General features: G+C 51.2%; 1 pseudogene; it reads left to right on the forward strand.

Annotated features, from left to right (window-relative positions):
• The first annotated feature begins 783 nt into the window (after window positions 1-783).
• LOC142076439 (olfactory receptor 14C36-like) lies at window positions 784-2,026 on the forward strand (annotated as a pseudogene).
• The last annotated feature ends 8,113 nt before the right edge of the window (window positions 2,027-10,139 follow it).

Below are 10,139 nucleotides of genomic sequence, written 5' to 3' on the forward strand. Positions count from 1 at the left end.
GACTTACAACCAATGATTTTATCACATCATAAAACAGCAGCAAAATGATAATCTGGCCCAGTTCCAAATAGCGATAAACAGCACAACCGGGAACAGATACTACAAGCAAGGTATTACATAACCCAACATTGAGACCCAGCCCCACAACTTTGAGAGCCAATAAATCAACATTGTGACCAATCAATATAATGAATGCTTATAACAATTTTGCCTTAACACGCTTTGGTCAGATCTATCGCTATCTCAACCCTTCGAGCCCCACGTTGGGCGCCAAAAAGGACTGTCGTTGTTTAACCTGGCAGGCAGCCAAACACCACGTAGCCGCTCGCTCACTCTCCCCCTCCGCAGTGGGACGGGGAGAGAATTGGAAGGATAAGAGTGAGAAAAACTCATTGGTTGGGATAAAGACAGTTTAATAGAACAGAAAAGGGAAAATAATAATGGTAATGATAGAATATACAAAATGAGTGATGCACAATGCAATTGCTCACCACCCGCGCTGACCGATAACCAAGTAGCGATCGCTACTTCCTGGAACACGCCTACCATTCACATACTGAGCGTGACGTCACATGGTATGGAATACCCCATTAGCCAGCTGGGCTGGCTGTCCTGGCTGTGCTCCCTCCCAGCTTCTCCCAGAGCATGGAAGCTGAATGTCCTTGACTAGCAGACTACTTAGCAACAACTGAAAACATCAGTGTGTTATCAACATTCTCCTCATACTAAATCCAAAACACAGCACTAGGAAGAAATTTAACTCTCTCCCAGCCAAAACCAGGACACCTGGGCATCTACCTGGCTGCCCTGCTGGGCAATGGCCTCATCATCACCGCCATAGCCTGCGACCACTGCCTCCACACCCCCATGTACTTCTTCCTCCTCAACTTCTCTGTCCTTGACCTTGGGCTTCATCTCCACCACTGTTCCCAAATCCATGGCCAATTCCCTCTGGGACACCAGGGCCATCTCCTACTCGGGATGTGCTGCACAGCTCTTTCTGTTTCTCTTCTTCCTTGGAGCAGAGTGTGCCCTTCTCACCATCACGGCCTATGACCGTTAGTTTGCCATCTGCCAACCCCTGCACTACGGGACCCTCCTGGGCAGCAGAGCTTGTGTCCACATGGCAGCAGCTGCCTGGGGCAGTGGGTTTCTCAATTCTTTCCTTCACACTGCCAATACATTTTCACGGCCCCTCTGCAAGGGCAATGCTGTGGACCAGTTCTTCTGTGAAATCCCCCAGATCCTCAAGCTCTCCTGCTCACACACCTACCTCAGGGAACTTGGGCTTCTTGGGTTTAGCCTTTGTCTAGCTTTTGGGTGTTTTGTTTTCATTGTGGTGTCCTATGTGCAGATCTTCAGGGCTGTGCTGAGGATTCCCTCTGACCACAGACGGCATAAATCCTTTTCCACGTGCCTCCCTCACCTGACTGTGGTCTCCCTGTTTGTCGGCACTGGCATATTTGCCCACCTGAAGCCTCCCTCCATCTCCTCCCCATCCCTGGATGTGGTGGTGGCAGTTCTGTACGCGTTGGTACCTCCAGCAGTGAACCCCCTCATCTACAGCATGAGGAACAAGGAACTCAAGGATGCCCTGTGGAAACTATTTGAATATGTGCTACTTCAGATTATAAGGTCCCCGTTATCCCACTATGGCTCCCACAGTATCTCAGGAATAACCAGGACTAACTTTTCTTCAGATGTGTCTTTATGTTTCCTTTGTGGTTACTTTTTTTGTTTGTTTTTTTGATTTATACCTGTGTTAATATTTTTCTTGGCCTCCTACCTGTCTTTTCTTGACCCAAAGACCTCATGTACATATGGATCCAGGCTCCCCGTTCAGATAAACTCAACAAAGAAACCAGTAGAAAATTCTTTGATTCAGCTCCCATCTCTTCACCTCTCCTCCAGCATGGCCAGTGCAGGGTCACCCCATGGCCCCAGGGCACCGCAGCCCCCTGGCTCTGCAGAGGAGAACGGCGAGCTTGGGGCCTTGCAGGGAGCGTGGACAGGGAGACAGGACCGGCCGGGCAGGCCAGCACAGACATGCTCACCTGGGGAAAGGCTCTCTGGGGAGCAGGGATGACTCGACAAGAGCAAGGGAGCATTTCTGTGCTTGCAGGGAGGAATCCGTGAGACACAGAAACCTCCTTCTGGAGGCACCCACCCGGGGCAGGCTGCTCTGTCCCCTGGCCAGGACTCTTGTGCTGGCCTGGGGAGAGGGGCTGACAGTGATGGGCACAGTCAGTCTGTGGTGGGCATCTCCTGCACCAGAGAGCAGGATTCATGGAGTCATAGAATCATAGAATCATTGAGGTTGGAAAAGACCTCTAAGATCATCGAGTCCAACCGTCAACCCAACACCCCCATGCCCACTACACCATGTCCCTAAGTGCCTCATCTACACGGCTTTTAAATACCTCCAGGGATGGTGACTCCACCACTTCCCTGGGCAGCCTGTTCCAAGGCCTGACCACTCTTTCAGTAAAGAAATTTCTCCTAATGTCCAATCTAAACCTCCCTCGGCGCAACTTGAGGCCATTTCCGCTGGTCCCCCAGCCTCTCCCATCACCATTTCCAGCACTGGCAACCCACCCCAGTTTATGGGGATGAGGTTGGCTTTGTGGCCATCTCCTTCCTCCTGCTGGCCTCGGTGCCTGTGTCGGGGGAACAGCCGGCCCTGCCCCAGCCTCTCTTCTTGCCCAGACCTTGGCAGACCCCAGAGCAGGGCTGTCGCCAACACCTGTGTGGGACATGGCTGGGGCTGGGCAGGGGCCAGGAACCGGGGGAGGCTGCCAAAGCAGGAGGGTGGGGCACTGAGGGCTGTCAGAGGACTGTGCTGGGGGACACCTCCCCACCCCGTAGGTACCTGCTCCATGGGGTTCCTTCTCTGCAGAGCCGTAGGACCATGTGTAGGTGTGGTGGTGCATTCATACCCCCCCTTTCTTCCCTGGGCCGCTTGTTGATCTCAGAAATTCCCATGAAACCTCAGCCTTGGTGTATTGAAGTCTGGCGGTTGAGCGCTCCTTGACTGTATCAGAAACTCCGCACAGCTGAGGATGGGAACATACTCCTACTGCCTGGCCCAGGCGTCCAGTAGAACAACACCGAAACCTGGAGAGTTTTTTATTAATTACCACCTGGTACTGTGGCCAGGATGGAAATTTACGGATGACTAAAGCCAACCATCTTGAGAACCTATAAACGCTGGTCCTAAGTGAGGCCCTTGGAGCTCTCCTGGACCGCAGCGGCTGCACCCAGCATCTCCCTCGGAGTGGGACGCCTTCAGAGCTTGTGATCTTTCGGGCCTGCGATATTCGGAGGACCGTTGGGTCCTGGGTGAGTCCCTTTCGAAGCTCAACCCTTCGCCCATTGAGAGGGAATGCCTAGACATTCGACGTGAATATTTCTTCACTGAAATTGAGGGGAATTTTTAACACGTATACCTTCTGTATATTTTTTTTTATATATATATATGTTTCTCTGTGTGTGTGGACTGATAGTAAGCATAATCTGTAATTAAGTTGTGATTGTAGTAGACTTACTAAGTCACTTTGCAAATATTGAATTAGTTAATGATTAAGCGTTACTAAAGTTTGTAAATGATTAGTTGATAATTAAGTGTTACTAAATTGTGAATGAAACCTAGACTGCTGCCAAACACATATAGTCCCTCAAATATAAACCCTTAGATGATTTTCCTTTATCTGTTTCATCCATGTAATAAGTAATAGAGTGAACCTTGCCATCGAATTCTGTTAGGTCGCACCTTTATAAATCTCTATGAAAATCACTTTCTGCTGATATCTTTGGTGGTGATTCTTTAAGCGGCCTCTAAACCGCTCATTCGCGACAGTAGGGCAGTATGGCTGGGCCGTCCCAGGGGCAGGACACTGCCAGGGACACGAAGCAGCCGTTAGGAGGTGAAAGCAAGGGCAGGCTACAGAATAGGAGTTGATATTTATTGCCTTTGGTGCACAGGTGTGCTTTTAGGAAAGGCAAACCTAAACTGGAGTTGGTGAATCGTCCTGTGTTTTATGTGACCAGCTAAGACAAGTCAGGTGACATCTCCTCCACTTGTTTGACTGTCAGGGGAGGCTGGGAGGCACCGCCTCAGATGGCTCTACATTACCCCTGAAGCTCATTGCGTCCAGCTTCAACCATCTCAAAGGCCAGTATCTGGACTCTGAAGCTCCTACTCGTAGGTTTTGGGCATCAGAGGAACTGAATCCCACCTCTGACTATTTAATACCTTCCCAGTGTTTGTGGACAGCAAGGAGTTTCTCCTGGTGCATTCCCATGTCCCGTGGACTCCACCTGGGATTTGCCTCCCCTTGTTTCAGACAATCACTGTTTGGGTGCCTCTCCACTCTTGCTTGTACAGGCTCTTCTTAGAGCTGACAGTGGTTCTTGACCCTCCTTCAGTGTAATTTACCCTCACAGCACTTTTAAATCACTTGCTTCTTTCCTTCTTGGGCCTCCAGGCACCTTATGAGCCCCCCCACAGCCTGGCTATTAGCTCACTCCTGGGCTCTTCTTTCCAGGTGAACCCCCTCCAAGTTGAATTCCCAGCTCTGCTTCTGAGTCTACTTTGGCCCAAGGCGAAAGTATGGATGAACCCAGGCAAGGTTCACTTACCTCCGCAAGTATGCCAGTGCTGTCCTAGAAAGCTCTGCACTGCTGTACACACCCACTCTTCTTCAGGCTGTGCCTCAGTGCACACACCATGAAATCTTCTGCGGCACGCTATGAAAAACCTGGCTGGTAATAATACACCACATGCAACTTCTGGGAAGGTTGAGCTGCCAAAGCAAGCCTGCAGATGATCCCCGTGGTGTCTCCAGGCCACAGGGGCAGCCCATGGCATTCAAAGGAGACCTGGGCAAGGAGCCACATGCTGCTTGGTGTCAGGTCTGCTGGAGAGGAGACAGGGCTGAGCAGGGTGTCCCTGAGTGTGGCCTGCCCTCCTGCCTGCGCAGCCGCTCGGCTGGCTGCAACAGAGGTGTCCTCACAGCCAGCACCCAGACGGGTCCCTTCCACCTGCCTCACCCCTCCCGTTTTTGACACAGGCAGTTGATGACTGACTAGGGCTGGACTCTTCCTCGCAAACAAGGCAGAACGGGATGAGGAGGTCAATGCTGAGGGCAGCCATGGCCGCAGTGACCATGGCCGAGAGAGCAGATTCCAGCTTGTTCAGCATCTGCTTGGCAGGATCCTGGAAAGCCAAGCTCCATGGAGCCCTCTTGACTTTGCAGGGGCAATAGCATCAAAGCCCAGGAAGAGTCCAACGTTCTGGGAGTCAGGCAGGGCCTGGCTGGAGGCTGGTGGGACGAACAGGGACTCCTTGGATAAAGAGTTCAAACAGCAAAAGGCAGTGCAGAGGGCGTGGCAGGGGAAACAGGTCACCCAGGAGGCCGATAGACACATGGCCGTGGGTGCAGGGATGGACCCAGGAAAGCCAAAGCTCAGCTGGAGCTGGAACTAGCAAGGGATGGGGAGGGCTACCAGAGGGGCTTCTCTAAGTACACTGGCAACACAAGGAGTCAGCTGAAGAAAATATAGTGTCGTGGCTCAGTGGGGCAGCACATGGAGTGATAAAGACCTGGAAAAGGCTCAGTGAGGAACTCCCTGCCTTTTTTTCCATCCTCTTCTCCTGGTAAGATCTGCTCCCAGACCTCCCTGGCCCTCGACTCTCCTACCAACATCTGTGGTGACAAAGCTGCATCCATGGCAGAGGAAGATGTGTCTGGGGAGCACTTACGCCATATGGGCACACACAGGTCCACGGGACCAGAGGGGATGCAGCCCAGGTTGCTGGGGGAGCTGGCTGGTATCATTGCAAGGCTGCTCTCGATCGTCTTTGAAATGTCAGGGCAAAGAAGGGGTTCCCTGAGGACTCGAGAAAGACAGACATTGCACCCATTGTCAATCAGGGCAAGAAGGAGCACCCAGGGAACTACAGGCTGGTCAGCCGCACCTCAGTCCCTGGGAAGGTGATGGACCAAATTCATTTGATTAATTCCTTTTGCCCACTTCCAGCGGCTCTTGCTATCTGAGATGCCCTGGGGTAGCTGACATACCAATATGCTGCTTGGAAACCTCTCCCAGGACCTATGGGAGCCCTTCTGGATCATTCGCTGGTCACCAGGAAAGGTATCTCCAGAAACCTCAGTGGAGACAACTTCTTCCTCTCCGTTGATGAGAAAGGGAAGTCTAGACAACTTGATTCAACACGGACAACTGCACTGAAGTGTCTGATGCTGGGGGAGACCAGTCTCCTCCCTTTCTTCACCAAAAATGGACTCGCTCCTCATTTACCCTGGAGGGAATGAAAAGGGAGTCTTCATAGATGACCTAGAGACCCCTTGAAGTAGGCACTGTTGTACAGATTTGCAGAGATGAGTACGAATCTGGCCACCCAAACCCAGGGCGTTTCACTGAAATTGGTCACCCTGCTTCCCAGGACCAGGTGAGAGAGCCTGCTGCTTCAGTGGGTGACTCTCTCTTGCAAAGAGCGAGGAGTGGCGTGGGTGCTCCTGGATGGAGAGGAGTTTTAGCACGCTGGGATCTCTGCAAGACATAGAAATATCTTTTTTTATGCTGCAGGTCTGATTATGGTAGAAATGTTCAGAAAAAGCCAATAAAAAAGAAAGAAAGAAGAAATGAGGAAAGATCTAAAGCAAAGAAAATGTTTTAGTACGATTTTCAGCTTTTTAAATTCCTTGTCTTCATATCTTCCCAGATTAGGAGGAAATAATGTGTTTTGTTTTGATATACCAGTCTTTGGGGGATTTAATGAATGGTTGTTTTTAATGACTATTTTGAAAGAAAAAATGTTTTCCAGAAGCGGGGTGGGATGTAGCTACAGGGACACAGATGTCTTAAGTTACAGGGACACGGGTGCCTGGTGCCTGTGCAGGTGTCCTAGGACCCTCTGCCTGCTCTCTATCAGCAGCTCCCGAGGGGCTCTGGTCTCCTGTAGGAGACCTCTTGTCCTGTGTGGCAGTGGCCAGTGGCAGGGAAACACTTCAGGTACAGCGGGGCCTCTACAAGCGGCTCTCGATGTCCATGGCCAGACAGCTGAGCTCTGCCTGGAAAGGGAAGGAACTGCTTGACACTTTTAAAAAACACATGAGCACCTTTTCATCAGCTGAGATGACTGAAAACTTGTAATAAAATGACAACGTTTAAAATGACCAGGACAAAATGGGAATTTCCAGGAGGCGTATCCGCTGCAGGAGGTGAAGGATGTACCTTCCTCTGTGCTATCATTGCCAAGACTCTGTTCATGATACTGTGTCTTTAACCTCCCTCACCTTTGCAGATGCAGTAGATGATGATTGTAGGTCCTTTCCAGCTGAACTAGTCTAGTCTCATCTAGTCTAGAGTATTCTGCCTGCCCAAGCCTAAAGGCACCTTCCCAGCAGCCTGTCTGTACCTGTACCCTCTCCTCCGCTCTCCAGTTTTCCCCTCCCCTTACCCCTTGTTCACTCAGATCCCTCTCAACTCCCCAGGTGCTGCTTTGAGCTTCAGGGAGTTAGAGGCCTGCCCTTGTCTTTCTGCAGTCTAATTACCTCTTCAGCCAACCCCTGCCTTGTGCTTACAGCTATTCTTTCTGATCTCTCTCTCTTAGACCTTTCTAGTGAGGCCACCCCCTGAGGATGGTGAACCTCACTGGAGGCAGCTTGGACTCAGCATACAGTTGAGGAGGATGGGGGTTATTGTTTGCTCAACTTTGCTCGGTTTTCCTTCTGTTGCTTTGAAACGAAGAGAAAGGCAGCTGTGCCTGTGCGCAACCAGGTCTCTAAGGAAAGCAGGTGGGAGTTGGTGCAAAGGAGCTGTAACCTCCAGCTGCAGACTTCACTGGAGAAGTCTGATGGAAGGAGAAGTAATGCAAGTCCCAGGTGGCCCATGAGAGAAAGGGCAGGGGTGGGGAGGTGAGCAGGGAGGTTGTCCACGCCTGACCTCAAGGAGGAGCTCTTCCTACCATCTTGACTTTATTTGGAGACACACACACACACACACCCCGCATCAATATTGATTGGAGAATGCTGCTATCACTTCTGCTATGAATTTAAAAAAAGGCCCAAACTCTTAAAAATCAAAAATCCTCCTTTATTAAGTGCTCATTGAAAGCTTTGAAATCTTCCACTTTACCTACTCTCTGGACACCTCTCCAATTAGTTGAGTAAATCTTGAAGACTTGCAAGAACTAATGGGAAGAGGCATGTCTTTTTCCATTTTAACGAGTCCCATGGTGTATTCGATGCTGAGACCATGAACTAAGACACTGAGCGGAGCCTGAAGAAACCACTGAAGAAGTCAGTGCCAGAAGCAAGCCCTACAGTTTCAGGGAGTGTTAATGGGTCCCACTGGGGGCCGTTACTAACAAAGCCTCCCGAGGGGCTGGTTAGAGCAGAAAACTAGAGGCAGTGACGACAGGTAGGCAAAGGCAATCATAGAATGATAGAATCATTTAGGTTGGAAAAGCCCTTTAAGATCATTGAGTCCGACCGCAATGTAAAGGTGGCTCTGATGCTGAGTAACCCGTGGTATGTCACATCTACTGCGCTTTGCAGAGGAGCTGCTCCTGGGCAGAGCTGTCTCTCTGCAGCGCTGCCCGCTTGCCACGAGCTCCCTCCGTCCCAGGAGCCCGGCCCAGCTCAGCAGCAGAGGCCCAGCCCAAGGCATTTTAATGACCCCTCTGGTGGGTTTGGAGTTGAGTCCATGAAACTCAGGCACTGAGAGGAGGCTGAAGAAACCTCTCAAGAAGTCAAAGTCAGCTGCAAACTCCAAAGTTGCTTGGAGCCTTAATGGGTCCCACTGAGAGACATTACTGACAAAGCCACCCTGGGCATTGGTTCGTGCAGAAAACTGCTCAGTAAACCTGGATGCGTTACATTAAGCCAGAGGTCCAAGCCCTGTCCGCCATTCCTTGGGAAGGGAGATGATGTCCCTCACACCTTGCTCACGGCTCTTCCGAGGGCCAGCGTGTTGTGGGGATGTGCGATGCCAAGTGCAGGACAGCTCCCAGGGCTCCTGGGTGGGGATGAGGAGGCCATGAGGCTCTTGTGCTCTAAGGAGAAGGTGTCTCCTCAGAGTCCTCAGGTGCAGAGAGAACAGCCATAGCCCAGGAGACAAAGACCTCGGCTATGGTGGGGGCTTTCAGCCTTGCCAGAGCCCTCAGCTCTCTCCACCACAGGATGTCCTCCATTTGGGAGCTTGAAAAGGAGATCCTTCAACATCAAGGCTCTCTGCCTTGTTCCCTTCTCTCAGGATCCTAAACTCTACCTTCTCACTCCTGCCTTTTACATCCCTGACCAGTTCTTCCATTTTGAAAGTATGAAGTCCCGCAGGGCACCTCACCTCATTGCCTCCTCTGTCACCCCAGTCAGGAAGATGGTGTCAATGAGCTCCAAAATGCTCCTGGGTGGCTTGCACCTCGCTATGTTGTCTCTTCAGCAGAGGCAGTTGGAATAGTTCAAGTCCCCCCTGAGGACCAGGGCCTGCAAACCTGAGGCTTCTTCCAGTTGTTTGAAGAAAACCTCATTTACTTCCTCTTCCATAGCAGGTGGTCCATAGCAGACATCCCCCCAACACAACGTTGCCCATCTTGTTCTGCCCTCTCATGCTGACCCTTCAGCTCTCAGCTGACTCATTGTTTGTCCCCAGGCAGAGCTCCACGCGTTCCTGCTGCTCTCACATAAAGGACAACTTCCCCTCCAAGTCCAGACCTCTGGCTGAGACCAGACCCCCAAGACCCCACCGTTGCCCTGGGAGGTGGTTTGGGCCACCTTCTCACTCCAGTAGCCGACTTGCAGATCCTCTGGGCTCTCCAGTGTCCAGCCCAGACTTAGGGTCTCTAAATACGGGGCTCCCAGGCTGCTGCTTCTACTCACTGGCTGCTCTGGTTTGATGTTCGCTAGTGATTACACCCAGTGACATACACACCAACATTATATGCACACTCTCCAATCTCTCCAGTTTCTGGGTCCCTGAAGAACATGAACTTGTATGACTTGTGGTTGCCGCTCCAGTGGCTGGCAATTGGGCCTCCATCCGTACACAAAACCAGAGATTTTCCTCAGCCCAGAAAGCTGTGGGAAATTGGAGTTTAATAAGAAGACGCAACAGTCTGG

The sequence above is a fragment of the Calonectris borealis genome, unplaced genomic scaffold (assembly GCF_964195595.1).
Source record: "Calonectris borealis unplaced genomic scaffold, bCalBor7.hap1.2 HAP1_SCAFFOLD_49, whole genome shotgun sequence".
NCBI classification, from domain to species: Eukaryota; Metazoa; Chordata; class Aves; order Procellariiformes; family Procellariidae; genus Calonectris; species Calonectris borealis.